A 20905-nucleotide genomic window follows, 5' to 3' on the forward strand; every position below is an offset into this window, starting at 1 on the left:
GTTTTGGAGGCAACGCCGAGTGATAGCAGGCCGCGCGAGCCACTTTGAGGATGATGGCCGAGTGATGAGGTGGCGCACCGGTGTTCTGGAGATAACTGCCGGGTGACTACGTGGCACGCTGGGGTTTTGGAAATAACCGCCGGGTGATGACTGGGCACTTTTTGAAACGGTATCTGGCTCGAGAATATCCCATAAGTGCTGCGCTTTTAGCCGCCTTTGCTTTCCGTGCCCTAGTTCTTGCTTTCTCGCTTCCGAATCCTCTCTGCCATCCGCTTCCCACTCTGCTCGCTGGTAGAATCAAGATGGCACCCAAGAGGAAAACCTCGAGCTCGTCTGCTGTGGTGATTCCTCCAATCGACCCCAAAAGCCAGTTGCCTTTCGCAGGTAACCACATGTCCGTCATTTCTGAAACTGAACTTCTCCACCTTGTATCCATCGGGGTTCTTCCTCCGCGGGAACTATGTTCTTGGCGGATCTGCCATGGGTTTACTGTTCCGACTGAGGATACCCATGAGTCCGTTGTTTACGCCCCTTTCCTTCTCCGCGGCCTTGGCCTTCCCATTTCTCCCTTTTTCCGCGGCCTTCTTGATTTCTACCATATTAACTTGACCCATTTGAACCCCAATTCAATTCTGCAAATCTCCATTTTCGTTCATTTATGCGAGGCCTTTCTTGGCGTGCTGCCGCATTTCGGTCTGTGGAAATACTTGTATCATTGTCGCCCTGGGATGGCCGGGGGACAACATCAGTTGGTTGGGGGTGCCAGCTTGGAGATGCGCCGCGGGAGGAAGACTGAATATCTCGAGATCCCTCTCAAGGACAGTATCAAGGGATGGCGCTTGGAGTGGTTTATAGTTGAAAATTATGGGAATTCTCTCCCCTCCAGGTCGGGAAGACAGCCGGACGTTCGCACCCCAAGCTGGACCGAGTCTCCCACAGATCAGGAGGTAGCTGAGGCAGGTGTGTTGCTAGCTGAAGTTGGACTGCTGAAAGAGAGGGGTCTGACTGCTGAAGCCGTGGTTACTGATTTTGTTTTCAAGAATATTCAGCCATTGAAAGACAGGGCCTACCCAGCTTATCTGTATCGAGGGCTAGCCGACTCAACTCGGGTTACTAACAGAAGAATTCCCTCTGCAGACTTGGTGAGCCGACTAGAGATGATCCTTAGGGGCAAAGTGTCAAATGTTGGTGCTCCAGTGGCATACTCGGCCTGGAACCTGACTCCTCCCAAAGCCTTCACCCTTTTTGTGTCAAATCCACCTATTACTGATGGCAGTTTGGGCCTTAGAGTGCGACCCTCCGCTGAAGAAGTTAGTGCTTTGGTTGCCTCGCTTGGGGAGATTCCTGATGACGAACGACAGGTCCATTTTGAGGTGCCCCTGAACCCTAGTGATGCAGAGATAAGCGCTATGCTTGATTTGCTAGCTGAGGATTCTTCCGACGCTGCTCCTGCTGGGGCGTTGGTAGTGGCACCCCTCCCAGAGGCTGATACGACTTTGGATGCTCAGAAGCCCGTCAGTACTCGCCTGAGGCGTCCTTGCCGAGCCAATCAGCCTGATCCTTCTGCTGATGAGCAGAAGAAGAAAAGAAGATGCCTCCGGCGAGTATCCAGCTTGGATCAGGACGCTGGTACCTCAGTTCCTGCTACTGAAGAAGTGCCTGCGACTGGATTAGCTGATGCTGACCCCAATGGGTGTACCCAATCCAATGCTGATCCCAATGTGGGTGCTCCATCTGTTGCTGATCCCAATGGGGGTGCTGCTTGTGTTGCCAATGTAGATGACGAGGAGGAAGAAAATGAGATTCCTTTGACTCGGAAAAACAGTCGGCAGTTCATCGCCAGCGGTGAAAGTAGTGGAGTTCCCTCTCCTGCTTTGTCTGCCCTTATTGGTCTGCAAGAACTGTCCCTAGCCAACTTTGATCAAATCTCGAGGATATGGTCCCAGAGGACTTGTTATCGGAGCCAGTGGATGATGATGCAATGGAGGCTTGCGCTGATGTGCCTGATGCTGGGTTGAGGTCATCCTGTGCCTCGTCGACCTTAGAGCGCGATCTCGAGGGTCGGGAGACTGACTTGGATCGTCCTGGTCCTATGGAAGTAGCTGAGGGCCCGTCAACCTTAGAGATGGTTACTGAAGAGAACTTGGACCTCAAGAATGGTGCTGACACATGCCCAGCCCCCGAGGATGTCGCCGGGGATGACTTGGCTCGGGTGAAGAGTGTAAGCCACTGCCCAGCCCCCGAGGGTGCTGTCGGGGATGATCCGGCTCAAGTGGGTAGTGCAAACTATGACCCAGCCCCTGAGGGTGCCCGAGCAGGGTCTCCCTCCTGTACTTCCATGGACGTTCATGCGGGATCTCCTCCACACTCTGGCTGTATGGTGGTAGCCCAAACCTTGGACTAGGGAGTCGCTTTAGAGGGCAGCGTCCTCGCTGATCGAGTGTTTGGCTCTGTTGAAGGCACCAAGCTGATTACTACTGGTTCGTTGCAAGCTGCTTCGGGTGGTGGCCTTACGCCTGATTATCAACTGATCTCTCCTGATTTGGGGATCCCTTCGTTCTTTTCCAACCTCCAGGTACTGTGATGTATTTTAGCTTGATTTTCACATTGTATGAACTGCTGTCATTACACTCATCTGTTTTCCTCATCAGGCTTTGGTGGATGGGATGGCCAGCCAGCTGAGGCTACAGGGTGCTTCCGTCCCAGAAGTAGCTTCGTCTCTTGCATGTTGGAATCCAGTGTCACTTCAACATCGCGTCTCTGAATTGGAGGCAACCAACGCTGGTTAGTGCCTTTTTGCTTCTCTTTGCCTTCACTGTGGACTGCTTTACCTTCTGACCCCGTTTTGTTTGATTATCTCTTGCTAGGAATGACTCGACAGATTTCAACTCTTGAGGAAAAACATTCCCGAGATCAGGCTGAATTGGTCCAGCGGTGTGCTGACTTCGAGGAGAAGTACTCTCAGAGCCAAACTGAACTGGGTCAAGTCTCTGCTGCCTTGGATGACGCCAATGCACTGAGTTCTTCTCTTCATGCTCAGCTCGATTCTGAAAAGGTAATTTACAAAACTGTGCTTTGACTTGTTGTGTTCCTATTACTTGCTTGGTTTTTGAAGGAGTTGATTTTTGCTCGCAGGAAGAAAAGCGTATCCTCGCTGCTTCTCGCGACAGTCTTGACAGATTGTATCGCGATTCTAGCAACTCGCTGACCATCTTGGAGAGGAGTCACCGCTTTACAATGGAGGAATTGGACAATCAACGCTGTAAGCTGCAGGAATCCGCGGACGAAGTGACCCGCCTCAAGCAGTTGATATCAGCAAAGGATGCTACCATCAAAGAACTCCGAGCTTCCAAGAAATCCATTGTCCAGGAGTTAGAAACTGCTCAACTGGTAGCTAAGGTTGTCGAAGAGACTTCTGTTACTCTCAGAGCCCAGCGCGACAGAGCCATGGACAAGGCTATTCGGGCGGGACGAATCTTGATGAGGAGACCCGGCGTGGCTGTTCCTGAAGACATAAGGGCTGACGTGAATGCTGCCCCTGATTCCTCGAGTCGCCCTTCTTCGTCGGTCGCTCCTGAGAAAGATATTGCGAAATAGAGAAACATTTTGCGTGCTTTGAGCGCGCGGTTAGCATGATCAAATATTTGTTAGAGGACATCAGTTCAGCATTCGAATGATATAATTACTCTCTTATTGTTTCAGAATTCATCAGTTCGCAAATTTGCAGTAGTGAGATGACGTGCGATAATTATGAAATTTGTTTGCGGGATATAGAAGTCATCCTTGTATGAGTAATCATAATTACGTCTGATCGCCTTAAGTCGCTGCTGACTTAAGTCGATTGTTTTTGTTAATAGGGCATAGTGGTCACCCTGGACTGCATAGACATGAGCATGCTGCACCGGCTTAAGTCGCCACTGACTTTAGCCGATTGCTCCATTAGTAGGGCGTAGTGGTCACCCCGAGTTAAGTAAGCGTGAGCATGTTGCACCGCCTTAAGTCGTTGCCGACTTAAGTCGATTGCTCCGTTAGTAGGGCATAGTGGTCACCCCGAGTTAAGTAAGCGTGAGCATGTTGCACCGCCTTAAGTCGTTGCCGACTTAAGTCGATTGCTCCGTTAGTAGGGCATAGTGGTCACCCCGAGTTAAGTAAGCGTGAGCATGTTGCACCGCCTTAAGTCGTTGCCGACTTAAGTCGATTGCTCTGTTAGTAGGGCATAGTGGTCACCCCGAGTTAAGTAAGCGTGAGCATGTTGCACCGCCTTAAGTCGTTGCCGACTTAAGTCGATTGCTCCGTTAGTAGGGCATAGTGGTCACCCCGAGTTAAGTAAGCGTGAGCATGTTGCACCGCCTTAAGTCGTTGCCGACTTAAGTCGATTGCTCCGTTAGTAGGGCATAGTGGTCACCCCGAGTTAAGTAAGCGTGAGCATGTTGCACCGCCTTAAGTCGTTGCCGACTTAAGTCGATTGCTCCGTTAGTAGGGCATAGTGGTCACCCCGAGTTAAGTAAGCGTGAGCATGTTGCACCGCCTTAAGTCGTTGCCGACTTAAGTCGATTGCTCCGTTAGTAGGGCATAGTGGTCACCCCGAGTTAAGTAAGCGTGAGCATGTTGCACCGCCTTAAGTCGTTGCCGACTTAAGTCGATTGCTCCGTTAGTAGGGCATAGTGGTCACCCCGAGTTAAGTAAGAATGCAAGTCAATCGTAAACAATCTGAGTATCTTTGAAACCTCTTTTTTATTGATGACATATTCCCACTTTACATAGTACATCGTCGTCTCGGCAGTTTTTGAAATACAACTAGGGATAAAATTTTCTGAGGTGTTCTATGTTCCAGGAGTTCCCGACTTCTGTGCCATCCATCTGAGTGAGACGATACGATCCGGGCCGAGTGACTTCCGCTACCATGAAGGGTCCTTCCCATAAGGGCGATAACTTGTGTCGTCCCTCCCCCGTTAGAATTCGGCGGAGGACGAGATCTCCTACTGAGAAGGATCGTTGTCGCACAGCCTTGTCGTGATAGCGCCTTAGAGTCTGCTGGTACCGTGCTGATTGGATTACCGCATTTAGCCGTTCTTCTTCAAGTACATCAATGTCCTCCAGCCTTGTGGCCTCAGCTTCTGCTATGTTTTCGAAGATCAACCTTGGCGCCCCAAACTTGAGATCGGCAGGTAGCACTGCCTCCGACCCATAGACCATGAAGAAAGGAGTGTTTCCATGCAGGGCTCGGCTAGGTTGGGTTCTTAGGCTCCAAACGACATAAGGCAATTCCCTTATCCACTTTCCTGCAAATTTTTCATTCTTATCGAAGACCTTTTTCCTGAGTGCCTCCAGTGTCATCCCGTTGGCTCGCTCAACCTGCCCGTTGGCCCTTGGATGTGCTACATATGCATACTTGATCTGAATGCTCTTTTGCTCGCAGAAGTCGAAGAACTCTAAACTTGTGAAGTTGGATCCTAAGTCAGTTATGATGTTGTTTGGTATCCCGAATCTGAATATTATGTCTTGTATGAATTCCACGGCCTTAGCAGAGGTTAAATAAGCAATGGGCTTGAATTCTATCCATTTAGTGAATTTGTCGATTGCTACCAATACATGAGTGTATCCCCCTTGAGCTTTCTTGAAAGGTCCAATCATATCCAGTCCCCAGCATGCGAAAGGCCAAGTTACTGGTATGGTCTGCAGTTGCTGTGCTGGCAGATGTTGTTGCTTTGACAAGTATTGGCAAGCTTCGCACCTCTGAACTAACTCGGCTGCATCATTCTTTGTTGTTGGCCAATAGAATCCTGACCTGAAGACCTTCCCGACTAGTGTTCTGGAGGCTGCATGTATTCCACATTGCCCAGCATGGACCTCCTCCAGAAGTTGCTTCCCAGTGGACGGGAGAATGCACTTCATGAGGACGCCTGATGCACCCCTTCTGTACAATGTCTCCCCAATGAGTGTATAGTGAGCCGACTGTCTGGCAATGCGCTCTGCCGAGTTCTTGTCGTCTGGTTCTTCTTCATTCTTTATATACTTAATGATCGGCCTTCTCCAGTCATCAGAGTCTGACTCGGGTTGATCTATAATGTTGCACTCTTCTGTTTGATCCATTGAGATACTCGGCTGTAGTATTTCTTGCACAAAGACTCCGGGTGGGACCTGAGTTCGACTGGATCCTAACTTGGATAGTACATCGGCTGCTGTGTTCCGATCTCTTTCTACATGATGAAATTACAGACCCTCAAATTTATCTTCCAGCTTTCGGATGACAACGCAGTATTTCCCATTGAATCGCTTGAACAATCCCACTCCTTGTTTATCTAGCTGATGACCACCAGAGAGTCTCCGTATACCATCAATCTCTTGACGCCCAATGAGATGGTGATGTTCAATCCATGGATCAGAGCTTCATACTCGGCTGCATTGTTGGAGGCTGGAAATAGCAGCTGGAGGGCATATTTGAGGTGCTCGCCTCCAGGTGCGGTGAAGAGAATTCCTGCTCCTGCTCCCTGCAACTTCAGCGAGCCATCAAAATACATTCGCCACACTTCTGCAGTCTCTGGGTTATCTGGTACTTGCTGTTCAGTTCACTCTGATACGAAATCAACCAGTGCTTGAGTTTTGATGGCAGTACGAGGTTGGAATTCGATGTCATGAGACCCCAGCTCACAAGCCCACTTCGCTATTCGGCCAATGGCTTCCTTGTTGTGAAGAATATCCTCTATCGGAAAACCAGTGACTACTATGACTTTGTGGTCATCAAAGTAGTGACGTAGCTTGCGGGCAGTTAGAAGTACTACATATAATAGCTTCTAAACTTGAGGATACTTTTTCTTTGAGGGGCCCAGAACTTCACTGATGAAGTAAACATGATGTTGCACTGGGTAAGCATGTCCTTCTTCTGCTCGCTCGACTACCAACGCGGTGCTTACCACGTGAGTCGTGCAAGAGATATACAATAGCAGATCTTCAGCTGGTTGAGTTGACGTAGCTCGTCGGGGTGGCTTCAGTACTGGTGGTGTTGTCAAGAATTTCTTCAGCGCATCTAGAGCTTCCTGTGCTTCTGAAGTCCACTGAAACTTATCCACCTTCTTGAGTAGCTTGTAAAACAGCAAACCTTTTTCCCCCAGCCTGGATATAAATCTGCTCAGAGCTGCCATACATCCAGTAAGTCGCTGAACCTTCTTTTGTGATCGAGGTGCTTCCATCTTCATGATAGCTTCAATCTTATCCGGATTAGCCTCAATTCCTCTGTGGCTGATGATAAACCCGAGTAACTTTCCCGCCGGTACCCCGAAAACACATTTTTTAGGATTAAGCTTCCATCTATACCGTCTCAGACTGTTGAAAACCAGCTGTAAGTCTTCGATGAAGTTTTCCGAATTCTCCGTTTTGATTACCACATCATCTACGTAGGCCTCCACACGCTTGCCCCAGTGATCGGCTAAGCACGTTTGGATGGCTCTCTGATAAGTCGCTCCAGCGTTTTTGAGGCCGAACGACATGGAGGTATAACAGAAAGCACCAAATGGAGTGATGAACGCCGTTTTTTCCTCGTCTTCCTTCGCCAAACTAATCTGGTGGTATCCGGAATAGCAATCCAAGAAAGACAGCACAGAACATCCAGCGGTGGAGTCCACCACCTGATCTATCCTCGGGAGCCCGAAGGGATCCTTCGGACAGTGTTTGTTGAGATCAGTATAGTCGACGCACATGCGCCAATCCACTTTATTCTTTTTGAGTACAAGAACAGGGTTGGCTAACCACTCGGGGTGTAACACTTCTCTAATAAACCCGGCCGCGACCAAGCGAGCTAACTCAGCGCGAATGGCCTCTCTCTTGTCGGGCGTGAAACGACGTAGCTTTTGCCGAATCGGCCTTGCCTGGGGATAGACCTTCAGTTTGTGCTCGGCCAGTTCTCTTGGGACTCCCGGCATATCCGCAGGTTGCCATGCAAATATATCTCGGTTATCTTGCAGAAACTGGACGAGCGCGCTTTCCTATTTGTCGTCCAAGCTGGAGCTGATGATGGCAGTCTTGCGTTCATCAGCGAACCCCAAGTTGATCCTCTTGGTTTCTTCAGTCGGCCGCATATAAGTCGCGGCCTCAGCTTCGTTTGCCGGTACTGCAAGGTCATCTTCAGGCTTAGAGTTCGCCAGTGTCGAAGAAACCGCCGACGGCTTGGTGGTGAGGGCTGCTTGGATGGCCACTCGGAAACACTCTGCGGCGCCTTGGAAGTCAGCGCGCACAGTTATGATTCCTTGAGGCCGTGGCATCTTCAGTATCATATACGTGTAATGAGGGATGGCCATGAATTTGGCCAGTCCTGGCCTCCCGATGATGGTGTTGTACCCGCAGTCAAAGTTCGCCACTTCGAACCTCAGGAACTCGGTTCTGTAGTTCTCCGGAGTTCCGAAGGTGACTGGCATGTAGATGTGGCCCAGCGGGTATTCCCCTTCCATCGGCACGATGCCGAAGAAAGGAGTGTCCGACTCGTGGAGCTCTTTGAGGTGAACTCCCAAGCCTTGGAGTGTCCGGGGGATGGTGACATTGATGCTGCTCCCCCGTCCACTAGCACCTTCTTTACCCGGCTCTCTCGGATCACCGGATCGACGAGGAGCGGGTATTTGCCTGGATGGTCGAAGTTGAGCCATTGATCCTCCCGAGTGAAAGTGATCGGGTGCTCCGACCACCGGTATGGGGCGGGAGGACCGGTGGTCGCCACCAGTATCTGACGATCGTTGAGCTTTTGTTGTCTTTTGTTCTCCTGCGACCCATGTCCGCCGAAGATGACGTTGACCTCCCTGTCGACGCATGGGAAAGCTCCTCCTCCTACCTCCTCCTGCTGATGGGGTTGTCGTGGTTCATCTGGTCCTCCCCTCGGCGGAGGAGGAGGTAGAGGTTGGAAGGGTCAGCCGTGTCCGACGGAATGCTTGAAGTTTCGGCAGTTACGAAGAGTGTGGCGCATGTCCTTGTGGTACGGGCACTGGGCGTCGAGGATGTCGTCCAGCGTGCGTTCGCCTCCACGAGGTCCTCCTCGGGCGCGAGAGGCAGGTGGTCCGGCGGCGTGTACTTCTTCGCGAGGCCTCTTCTCCCATCGTTTGTCGGGTTGCTGGTTCGCGTCGCGTCGTGGTGCTGCCGGTGCGGGCTTTGCTCCTCCGATGAGGTCCTGGGCCCGCTCGTCGGCGGTGATGTAGAGGTCGGCTTCCCGGAACAGCTCCTCGGAGGTAGTCGGCGCCTTCTGTAGTATGGCTCGGACGAAAGCCGAGTCATTGGATCCTCTGTAGAAGTCCTCGATCACGGCCGCCTCCGTGACCTCGGGGATACGATTTCTCATGGTCTGGAACCTTTTGAGGTACGACCGGAGAGTCTTGTCCCCCCAGCGCTTGATGGATTTGAGGTCCCACGGTTGCGCCGGCTTGTCGGAGAGGGACTGGAAGTTGGCGGTGAAGCGTCGACTGAAGTCGCCCCAGTCGTCGATGCAGTGTCGGGGTAGATGTCGCAGCCATTGCAGCGCGTCTTGCCCAAGGACAATGGGTAAATACGCGGTCATCACGTCTTCGGATGCCCCGGCAGCTCGGGCAGCGGTGGTGTAGACGGCTAGCCAACCCCCTGGATCTTGCTTAGGTTCATATTTGTCGACATTGGATACCTTGAAGTTGGGAGGCCATTGGATGGCCCTAAGGCGCGGAGTAAGAGCAGACACTCCGCACGTGTCCTCCTGTCGTCGGCGATGATGTCTGTCCCGGGGAGGGGAGTTGTGGTTGTGGTTCCTCGACCGCCCCCGGGTGGTACCGCCAGTTGAGGCCGTTGCCGACTCAGTTTTGGTGGCCTGGCTCTGAGCTGGGATGCCATGATCCCTGTCGTACTCCTCCCGGCGGCGGATCTCGTTCTCATGCCGCCGTTCGCGCGAAGCATTGATGGAGCTTCGCGCGTCTCGGCGACTGTTGATGGCGTGTCGTAGATCGTTCGGCGGGTGAGCGAGCGGTAGAAGATGGTTGGCCGCCTGGGTGAACAGTCGTCGGTAGCCCTCAGCGTCGGGAGTCCAAGGGAGTCCATCAGCTATCCGAGCTAGTACCCCTCCGACTTCGCTCGGCGTGTTCATAGCTCGGGTGAAGTCAGGATTCAGGTTGCGCCCGAAGAATGGATTCTCCCGGCGTTGCCTTGCATCTTGCTCGGCTTGCTCCTGAGCCCGGCGGCGATCACGTCGTCGGGAGTTCCTTCGTTCTCTGAAGACGCGTTCTTCCGGAGTCTCTCCTATCTCCGAGACCTCGTCTCGCGAGACAGGCTGCTCCGGATCCCGTTCTCCGGCTGCGTGATGTCGTCGAATGTTCCTGCGCCGGTTCCTCCGTCGGCGGGATTCTCTTTGAGGCGGTTCTTCTCCGGGTGCGGTTGGCTTGTCGTCGGAGACGGTAGGCGACTCCACTCTCCCGATGAAGAGGACGTCGGGGTAGAATGGTACTGTTGTTGCGGCGACCTTCTTTCCATTCTCCTTTGAGGGCGGAGGAACGGAAAGAACGACTTGCTTCCCCTTGGTCTCCTTCTTCCTCGCGATCTGCGTCCATTCTTTTGTCGGGGAAGTAGACAGTGGAGTTCTCCGGGTCAGCGGGCCCTCGGCCCCTGACTTTCCGGAGATGATCTTTTTCCGGAGAGCTAGAGGTTGCGCTTCTCCAGCATTTTCGGAGTTTGTTAGAGGAGACTTCTTTTCCGGCGGATCCGCAATGCGGTGTAGAGTTCCCTCTTCATCCGCTACGGATGAGATTGTTCCGAAGCAGAATACGGATCCGGGATGCAGGGTGATCTTGCTGTGGAAGGTGACGGCCATTGAGCTAGCTTGGATCGTCGACACACCCCCTACCTGGCGCACCAGCTGTCGGTGTTTTGGGTCCGACCGCACACCCGGGGTTGCCCCTCAAGGTGTTTTTAGGAGTAGGATGGTGTCAACGACTGTAGCAAAATGGTTCGTGCCGATTGCATGAGGGACAGTGAACAAGGTTTACAGGTTCGGGCCGCTTAGAGATGCGTAACACCCTACGTCCTGGTGAGTATGCTTGGTGGACAAGGTTACAAGAGAGTTCTCTGGATTGAGAATGCAGAGAGTTGGTGTGGGTGGCTAAGTAACAGGGTCGATCGTTCTGAAGGGGTGCCCCCTAGGCCTTATATACTCGACCGTGGGGCAGTACATGTGGATATGATAACAACAAGTAGCTAAAAGATAGTGAACTGCTTGAGTTTATCTCCATGTAATTCTGCCGACTTATCCTCGCATGGCTCCGTTGCATGGGGGCTCCAGCGCGGGAAAGTCGGATCTCTGTTGCGATCACTCGCTCGACGTTGTGGACCGTCCGGGCTTGCACCAATTCGGCCTCATGTCGTTCTACTTTGCTGGTTGTCTCTCCCCAGGCCCACGAAAGAATGACCTTACGATTTATTGGGCCCTTGGGCCTTTCGTGAGGTCTTTTACTCTTTTAGTGGACCCGGGGGATATCTATCCCCCACACCCGCGTCCTCCCCTCGTCCCGCGCCCGCGCGAGTACCGCCGGTGCGAGCTCCAGGCGGCCCGCGTCCTCCCCTCGTCCCGCGTCCGTGTACCGCCGGTGTGAGCTCCGTTGTCCGGCGCCCAGAACTCCTAGGCAAGATCCCTGTGTTTATTAAGATGGATAAATGTTGCTTAGAGGTTTGGTTGTAGTAGAATTTTTTCGATCATGTTTGTTATGTGTGCTATGGGTAGGATTAGCTATCTGTTATCTGCTAATGTATTTCCAATTTATAGCTAAATCTAGCATGGCTTCCTAGGTAAGATGTTACATTCATATAACCTTTTACATCATATGCCACATTGTGAGGTGTTCATATGTGTCTAACTAATAATTAGTGTGTTCTCCTATTTGTTGTACAGGAAAATATGGAATGGCCGCACCAGTGTGGAGACTTGATTTCATATATATTTAGTTAGGCACAACGATAGCGCAAACAATTGATTACCAAGTTTGTCAATTAGTATTTTAGTTTGGATATAGAGTACGCTTATGCATGAGCTATTTGACAATGTTTATTTATGAGGTATATAATGGTAATTATGAATGATATCATCCTACTTTCATATATTTGATGGACATCACATATGCATCTAGATTTTTCTCCAAGTTTCAGCATGTAGTACATAGGGCCAGGTGTCGATCCAGATTGTGGCGCCCGACGAGGTGGGGGCGTGGAGAGTGGCAGGGAATCCTCATCGTTGTACTGAAGCTTACATCAAAGGTACGCGTTATTTAGTCTAAACTTCATTGACTTGAGAACACACTGCCATTTGGTCCTGTTTCTCTACTTATAGTTGTCATGAGTGGACATGTTGCACCCCCAAAGTCATCGAACTTCTTTGTTGAATTTGGGATGGACAGTGGATATCACAAAAAATATACATCCAGTTCATCCAAAGTGCAGGTAACTGTTTTATTCATACATATATGATTAATCATCATTCATCATTATGTGAACTCCATTGAGCAAGTATTTTGATTATGTTGATTTTGTATTACTAAGATCATGTAATGGATATTGTCAATTTATTTTGTTGCCTTCTTTCATAAATTGATTCACATGTTTGCAATTAAATTATATATGATATTATGTTTCATACATTGATTTTTCGTTGTACTATTGTGTGTTACCAGAGGAATGATCTCAGCGTTAAAATTGATTTCTTCCATGCACTACGCACCACCACCACCACTTGTCGACCTTCTATTTCAGTATCTGTGATATTGATTTCTTATTTGTTATTCAAATTCACACCGCAAGTTGCTAAGGTTGAATGGACAACTTGAGAGAATTCCAAAACGTTTTCTGTTTCTGAGTACCATGATTGATAAGAGACTTTACTGTTTTTGCATGAGCATATAATATTCTGACTCATGGAAAGTAATGTAAACCTGCTACATTTACGCAGGCACTCCTGAGTGAGATGAGATGCTAGTTACAAGTGAAATAACAGGCAGTGTTATTTGTTAATCAAGGCACTACTACCCTCATGCAACTTTCTGAACTGTTGATAACGGGGATACTGGTTAGTGATCAGTTGATCATCACAGCTCGTCTCAATTATCAACACTGTAACAACAGACATGTTTCTTGGACCGCTACGATCCTCCAGTGATTGCCTCCAAAGGTGTCAGAGTTCAGGTGACATTGCTCCACTTTGAAGTACTGCTCTGAGGTATCTTCGGCCACTATAAAAAAGTCGCTATGTTGTGTTCTTCAGGCTAGCTACCTTCCGTAGATATTGTCTTTACAGGGGATACTTTTTACCTACACTTTTGTACAACGTATGCTCTACAGAATCCTTCAAGTAGCAGGAACTGTCACAAAGGCAATGGCAGTGACGCCTTTGGGAATATTCTCTGTCCTGGTGCTAGGATGGCTAGGGGATCATATCTGTGTTTCCTCCGTTCAAATGTCTCCCACCTTGCTCCAAAGTGGGCTTTCCACTGCTGCTATGTGGTGTAGGGTGCCAGATACTGTTTCATCCCAATACCAGCCTCTTCACAGAACTCCACTATATGTTTGTTCAGGTTCATTGAATGTGCAATGCTGCTGTAACCTGAGAGAGACGACGCTGAAGAAAGGAACCCCACTAGGTAGAAAATTTCCTCATCTGGTATGACTACTGACGTTATGTTGTCCCACCTGCATCAAAAGGAAATAGACCAATTCAGCTACCTTAACCGAAACTAGATTAACTTATTATTTGTGACGGTAATTTTTTGCAAGTGAAAGCAAGTTACTTCGATTTGTTCACTAGATAAAGCAATATGGTACCATTGTTGCTATCTTTCAGGATCTTGCCAAAGACTTCCTTAGCAAATCTGTGGATGGAGCTCCTCGGTATTAGAAGATTCAGCCAAGGATGTGGAACTTCTCCAAGCTCGCCTTCTGGACGAATGGTATGTTCTGTTTTTTGTGACTATAATATTTTGATTTACATGTTGAAAAGAACATGTTGTTTTTTGCTGTAATTTCTTTTCATGCTCATGGAATATATTTTGATATGATGTAAATTGTTCACAAGGAGCTGTAAAAATTATGGCAAACTATCTTATCCGCACAAGACACCAAATCACAAAATTCTATGCCCTCAAGTCCCAGCTACAAGGTGTATCTCTTCGTATATAGGTAACTACGCAACACAACTTGAAGAATTGTATTTATTTTGAGACACTCAGTTGGGTAACTTTGTGCAATTTATAATGACATCGATGACTATTGACTTAGTTGACTCAACTTAGTTGACTCCATCTTCTATAGCGAGCTTCACTGTACTGTATTTTTTATGTTACTAATATCCATAAGAGCTCTCTTTAAAATCTTGTATTGGCTGCTGTGCAATTTTTCAGTCTCTGAAATCAACACAGGCGATGGGTGAAGCCATGAAGTGTGTGACGAAAGCCATGTGGCAGATGACTAGACAGATGAATCTTCTTGCCTTGTAGAAGATAATGCGAGAGTTTGAGATGCAAAATGAGAAGATGGAGATGGTTGGTGAACTGATGAACGATGCCTTCGATGATGCCTTGGAGGGTGACGAGGAGGAAAAGATGGAATAGAACTCAAATTTTGGTGACCGCACAAGTGTGGAGACTTGAATTCATATATATTTAGTTAGGCTCAATGTTAACGCAAACAGTCGATGATCAAGTTTTTCAATTAGTATTTTAGTCTGGATTTAAAGTACACTTATGTATGAGTTATTTGATAATGCTTATTTATTATAAATTGAATGATACTTATTTATATTATATTAATTACAATGTTATTAAATATATGTGTATGTATATTTTGCTTTTAAATTATTATATTGCAGTATCTAAAAAATGATTATAAATTGGAGAATGGACTACCATATAAGTCATTTCGTTTAAATTTTAATAAGACGGTTTCTAAAACGTCTAATATCAGTATCCTAAATAAGATGGTTTTTCCGTTGCAAGCCTCTATTATTATAGGATATACTATACAGTTTGATAAATACTTTGTGACTTATAACGTTTGTATTCTCGACGATTCTTTAAAAAAGTGTCTTAAACAAAAACCTAATTCAAGACGGTTTACCGAATAAAATGACTTAAACAACTACCTTTATGAGTCGGTTATAAATTAAAAATGTCTTATGTAATATCTTTTAAGACGGTTTAAAGCCATCTTAAATGTGGGACATATTTTGCGACTCCATCAAAATTGGACACTTCATAAGCGTCTTAATAACTGAAAATTAACCGTCTCATATAGCATGATATGTAGTAGTGTTGGTCGGAAGCTGTAAATACAGCTTGCCATGCCATAAATCGGTTCTATCTTCATTGCCTCCTCAAGAAGACATCTTATGAACTCCTAACTGGTAAAAACTCAATGTTTCGTACTTTCATGTATTTGGGAGCAAATACTACATCTTAGTAAAGAAAGGTAGACATTCAAAATTTGCTCCCAAAGCTGTAGAAGAGTTTTACTAGGTTATGATTCAAATACAAAGGTATATAGAGTCTTCAACAAATTATAGGGTTTAGTTGAAATCTCTAGTGATGTTGTATTTGATGAGACTAATGGCTCTCCAAGAGAGCAAGTTGATCTTGATGATGTAGATGAGGATGAAGTTCCAACGGCCGCAACGTGAACTATGGCAATAGGTGGTGTGCGACCGTAGGAACAACAAGATCAAGATCAACCATCTTCCTCAACATTGGTGCATCCCCCAACTCAAGATGAGGAACGGGTACCTCAAGATGAAGGCATGGATCAAGGGGGAGCACATGAAGAAAAGGATAAAGAGGAATAAGCACAACAAGCACATCCAACTCAAGTCTGGGCGACCATCCAAAGAAATCATCCAGTGGATCAGATTCTGGGTGTAAGGCCCAAAATCTGTATAAGAAAAAAATTAATAATAATAAAATAAATATATGAAGAGATAAAATAGTAAATTCAGATATCTCAAATTATACTTAAGCATTGAAAATTGAGGACAGAATCTTGAAAACCAAGAACTATTTTAGAAGAGGAGTAATAGAGAATTTTTCTATTCAACTAAATGATCATGTATTTCATGAAATGATGCACCATAAGCAATCATTTACATGAATATCTAATTTTGAAGTAACTTTAATTCCTATTCCACAATCAAAATATTATTTTCCTAAAAAGAAAGGAACAATAGGAGTGTGTTTCATATTTCTAACATCTATCAAATAAGTAAAATAATTAAAATAAATATACATCTATTGCATCATAGATGATTTTGAGTATGTATTAAAGAATTGAATTCCTAACCTTTATCTTGGATTTGAATTTTAAATTTGTAAATCAAAAGGGGATAGAAAATAGAGAATGAGAAGGAAATTCTAGAATTTAGAAAAGGGAAGAAAATAAATATTATGTAGATAAAAATAAGTAAATAAAAATATATTATTCCTACTAGAGTTTGAATTTGTATAATTGACTCAAAGGTGAAACACATATTCAAATTAAAATTTGGATTCAAAATAATTATGAATAAAAAACAAAAAATAGAAGAAAAAGAAAAGAAGAAATGCTTGAATGGGCTGAGATCCCGCTTTTCGGCCCACTAGGGAATTACTTCTACGCGGCCCAGTCTTCATTTCCCACCACGTGCCAACAGATGGACCCCCCCTGTTAGCTGCTCTTAACCCGCACGTGCAAGAAACCGTCTTGGGTTGACATGTGGGGCCCATTGCTCATCCTCCGGTCGCTGGAATTCGTCGCTGTGCAGTGGGGCCTGGCCGCCAGTCGTCGTAACGCTTCCTTTCTCTCCTCCTGTCTCTATCGCGTGGGGTCTCTTTGACAGAGTCATCGACCTCGCGCGCATGGCGGACTCCGTTTAACCACCGCGCGAGAAGCTTGGCACGAACGCCTAGGCCCGGTCTCCTTGCCCCGCGTATAAATTGGGGTTGTTGCCAACCTCTGTGGCCTCTTCCTCATCCAGTTGAGAGTCGAAATACTTCACCGCAGAGAGCTGACCGTGTGTAGAGTGGGCAGAAAGATCACCGCCGTCGGCGCCACCTCTACACGTTGAGGGCCGGGCGTCGGTGGGTGCCAGGACCACCACCGGGGCAGTCCGCACGTGGTCGAGACCCTTCTGGGCGAGCTGGGCAGCCGGAGTTGTCCGAATTTCTCGTCGACGCTGTGCAACGCCACCTCCCGCCCCTCGTCGCTATTATGGCCCCTACTGCGCGATTGTCAGTATGTTTGCGCCCTTGTATTTTGTATGCATCGGGTGATTCGAGTGTCGCCCTCAAGATAGTCATTGGGTTCGTATTGCGAAAACCGAGGGTCTCGCCGGAGCCCTCCACCGCGGAATGCCGGCGGCGCCACCCTAGTTCGGCCAGCAGGGGCGTAGGGGGTTAATGGCGACTTCTGGGCTGTCCGATCGATTTTGGGCGTTCAGGATTAGAACGGCGTACCCTTTCAGTCAAAAGGGATCGCGGCCGTCTGATTCGGATTTGGCGCTCGGGACTCAATCCGGCCGTTTTAAATTCAGAGCGTCCATCTCGGATCGGGTGGCCGGGATTTGATACCGGTTCATCGCCTGCGGAATTAGATCTGTGCCATCCATGTGTGATCGGATGGCCAGGATTCAAGGAAACCCCTTCGGCCAGCACATCTTGCGTAAGAAATCCTGTCTTTATAAGAAATAAACCCGTAGTCCACAGATTCTATTCACTAAGTCTAGGAAATTTTACCCCAGAGACCCTGCACTTCTCTGTTTTTGTCGCGCAGTCTAAACAATTAATAAAACAGAGAAATCAATTTAGAGAATGATTTTTAGTACAAAAATAATTACAAAAACTTTTAAAATTTCTATAAAATTTATATGAAGTCCAAATCAATCCATTCCAATTTCTATAATTTTATAATATTATTGTTTATCAATTAGTGCCACTGTTTTGACATGAAAATCACATTATAATTTTATAATCTTTCATATGGTATGTACTAACCAATTTATAAAATAGTTTAATATTTAAATCACATAGAATTTTTATAAATCATAACTCCTTAATAGTAACTCCGATTTTAGTGGTTCTCATTCCCACGATCTCGTAGCAACGCGAAGATTATTATTATGCAGTATGTTCTTATGTTTGATGTGATGTTAATTTTGTCTATACCATGTTTGTTTGTATTGCTACGACAAGCAGTGAGGTTACGAGGATCTGAAGAAGCACCCTAGTACCTGGAATCTCAAGTGTCAGGCAAGTTGTGCCCTTGACCACTTCTATTACCCAATAATGTTCTTTATTATCACTATTCAATGCATAGGTTTAATTTTAACGGGACACAATAGGTCACCCTAGTATGTTTATCCTTTGTACCTTGTTTACCCCTGAATCACTTGGGTAGTTTGTTATTGCTTTATATGGTTTTGGGTTAATATTTCATTATATCCATGTTCTAATTATTTTGTTATTTTATTTATGTTCATGTCAAGATCATTATCTTTAATTGGAACATGGAGCTTAACTTGAGAAACACGTGCCACCACAAGGGTGGAATGGGACGCCCTTGGCTGACTAATTAGGAAAGCTAGTGGAAGACTACCTTACCCGATAGGGGCAAGGGCAGTAGGGGAGTTGCATGTAGCGAGGTTCTCGGGTTGATTTTGCTGCGATGGCGGTCAGACGAGTGATTCTTGCAAGTGCTCTTCCCATAAACTGTAGCGGGTTTTCGGAAGCTAGTGGAACTTTGTAAAGGCCTCGTAGTGTTACCCTGCCTCGCTTCCTTGGTAGAGGTGTATGGGATTCATGACCCCTTGGCAGACGGGTAACATGACTTGTGGGTACAGGGTACAACCTCTGCAGAGTGTAAAACTGGTATATTAGCCGAGCTCACGGTCAAGAGCAGCTCAGTACTCTCGCATGATAAAATTATGGAACTTAAACTCAATTTGTCATATGCATTGCATGGGATTTATTATTAATGTTGTTCTATTATTTATTATGGTTTAGTATTTATTCACATTTAGTAACTGCTAATAAAATTTGACCAACTTATTAATAGAAATGCTCACCTTTAACCCCTATTGTTGATCAGCCTTACACTTCACATGAACTCCCACCTTTGATGAGTTCATGCCACATTATTCCCCACAACTTGTTGAGTGATGAACATATGTGAGCTCACCCTTGCTGTCTCACACCCCCCATAGGAGAAGCACAGGTGGTTCAAGAGGAGCCACACAGCGAGGAGTTTGACTTGATCTAGGTGGCGTCTCCTAATTGACTTTGTGGCGCCAAGGATGGACTTTAGTTCGATCTATATTTATCTTTTATTTTGTAAGACTTTCGCTATGTAATAAATACTCGGATTATATCGTGACATTTATCTCTATACACTCTGTTATTATATATGTTGTCTTTTTTGGCGCATGTATGAGATGCACCCAGCTTTGTCCCTTAAATCCAGGTGTGATAGAAGTGGTATCAGAGGAATGTTGACTGTAGGACGAAACCTAGATAGAAATGGACAAACCCTTACCTACTTACCTTACTCTGATTCTTATCTAAACTTTTCTTAACCATTTCTCATGTATTTCCGCTTTACTCTGATTACTCATACCTTTTCCTTCTAAAGATAAATGTGGATTTCACACTTTAAAATCCTGTGCCTAAAGTGACCTTTAGGAATAGGAGACCTACTCTTAGGAACAAAAATAAAAGTATTTTTATAGGTATCTATAAGCCTGAGTGTTTGTTCTTGTGATATTTGTTTGATTTGGATCTTTGATTGAGTGTGATGAGTTGTGGAGTAATGTCCACAATTACATCTGCATATACGTATAGGCATAAATATAAATAAATAAAATTCATGAGATAACTAAACAACTTAGATTATCCTCCATTAAAGAGGGATCTATTTAAAATAGATACACTTTAATGGATCCCTCTTAACTTAAAGGAATCTATCTTATCCTAATAGGTTCATCTTGTGTTAAAAATTATCTTATCCTCTTAAATTGTTTATAAGATAAACTAGACCAACTAAAAATACCCCCACTAGAATATATCAAATAGATCCATCTTATCTTATAAGATTCTCTCTTATATTAATAGATCCTTCTTATCCCGAAAATATTTTACCTTAGCCTAATAGTTCTAACTAATCTCAAAAGATTCTATCTTATTCTTAGAGACTCATCTTGTCCTAATAAGCATACTTATCCCCACCACTTTGCTTATCTCATAACAGTGTAACAAACATGATCTATCCCAAAATAAATTAAGTAGATCTTATCTAGTCTAATCTGGTTATACTAATTTAAATCATGATCCCATCTGATCAGATCTAATCTAATGGACAAACATGATAGATAATACTGGGAAAATAGATTGGACCCTACTTCTATAAGCATGTTTTAACCTAAATTGGTGCCCTAGATTAACTACCTAACCATGCATATGCAACTACCTTAACCACCGGATAGTTGCATAACCCATTTGTTTTAACCTAACAGAGATTCTGATCTACCTTCACCATATAATCCATCCCATCCCAAAAAATTCTAACATATTCCAATAATATATATCCTACCCTAGTATATCTATCTAACTTAAACTAGTCTGATCTAGTTATATCCAATCTAATCTAGACCCTACCGAATATAATATGTTCCAATCTAAAGGGAGTGACTTAAACAAGTCAGTTAATATTGGTAACATAGATTAGACCATATTCTTATAAATGGGTGTTAAACCTAAACGGGTGTCTTAGACCAACTCGTCCGTGAAACCACGACCTCGCCTATGTTATAGGTTGCCCAACCCATTTATCCCAAAAGCAAAGTAATATTATGTTTAACCTACCTACCCTATGTACCCATAATTGTTAGTCCAACTAAGATAATGGTATTTAACAT

The sequence above is a fragment of the Zea mays genome, chromosome 3 (genome assembly GCF_902167145.1).
Source record: "Zea mays cultivar B73 chromosome 3, Zm-B73-REFERENCE-NAM-5.0, whole genome shotgun sequence".
Taxonomy (NCBI): domain Eukaryota; kingdom Viridiplantae; phylum Streptophyta; class Magnoliopsida; order Poales; family Poaceae; genus Zea; species Zea mays.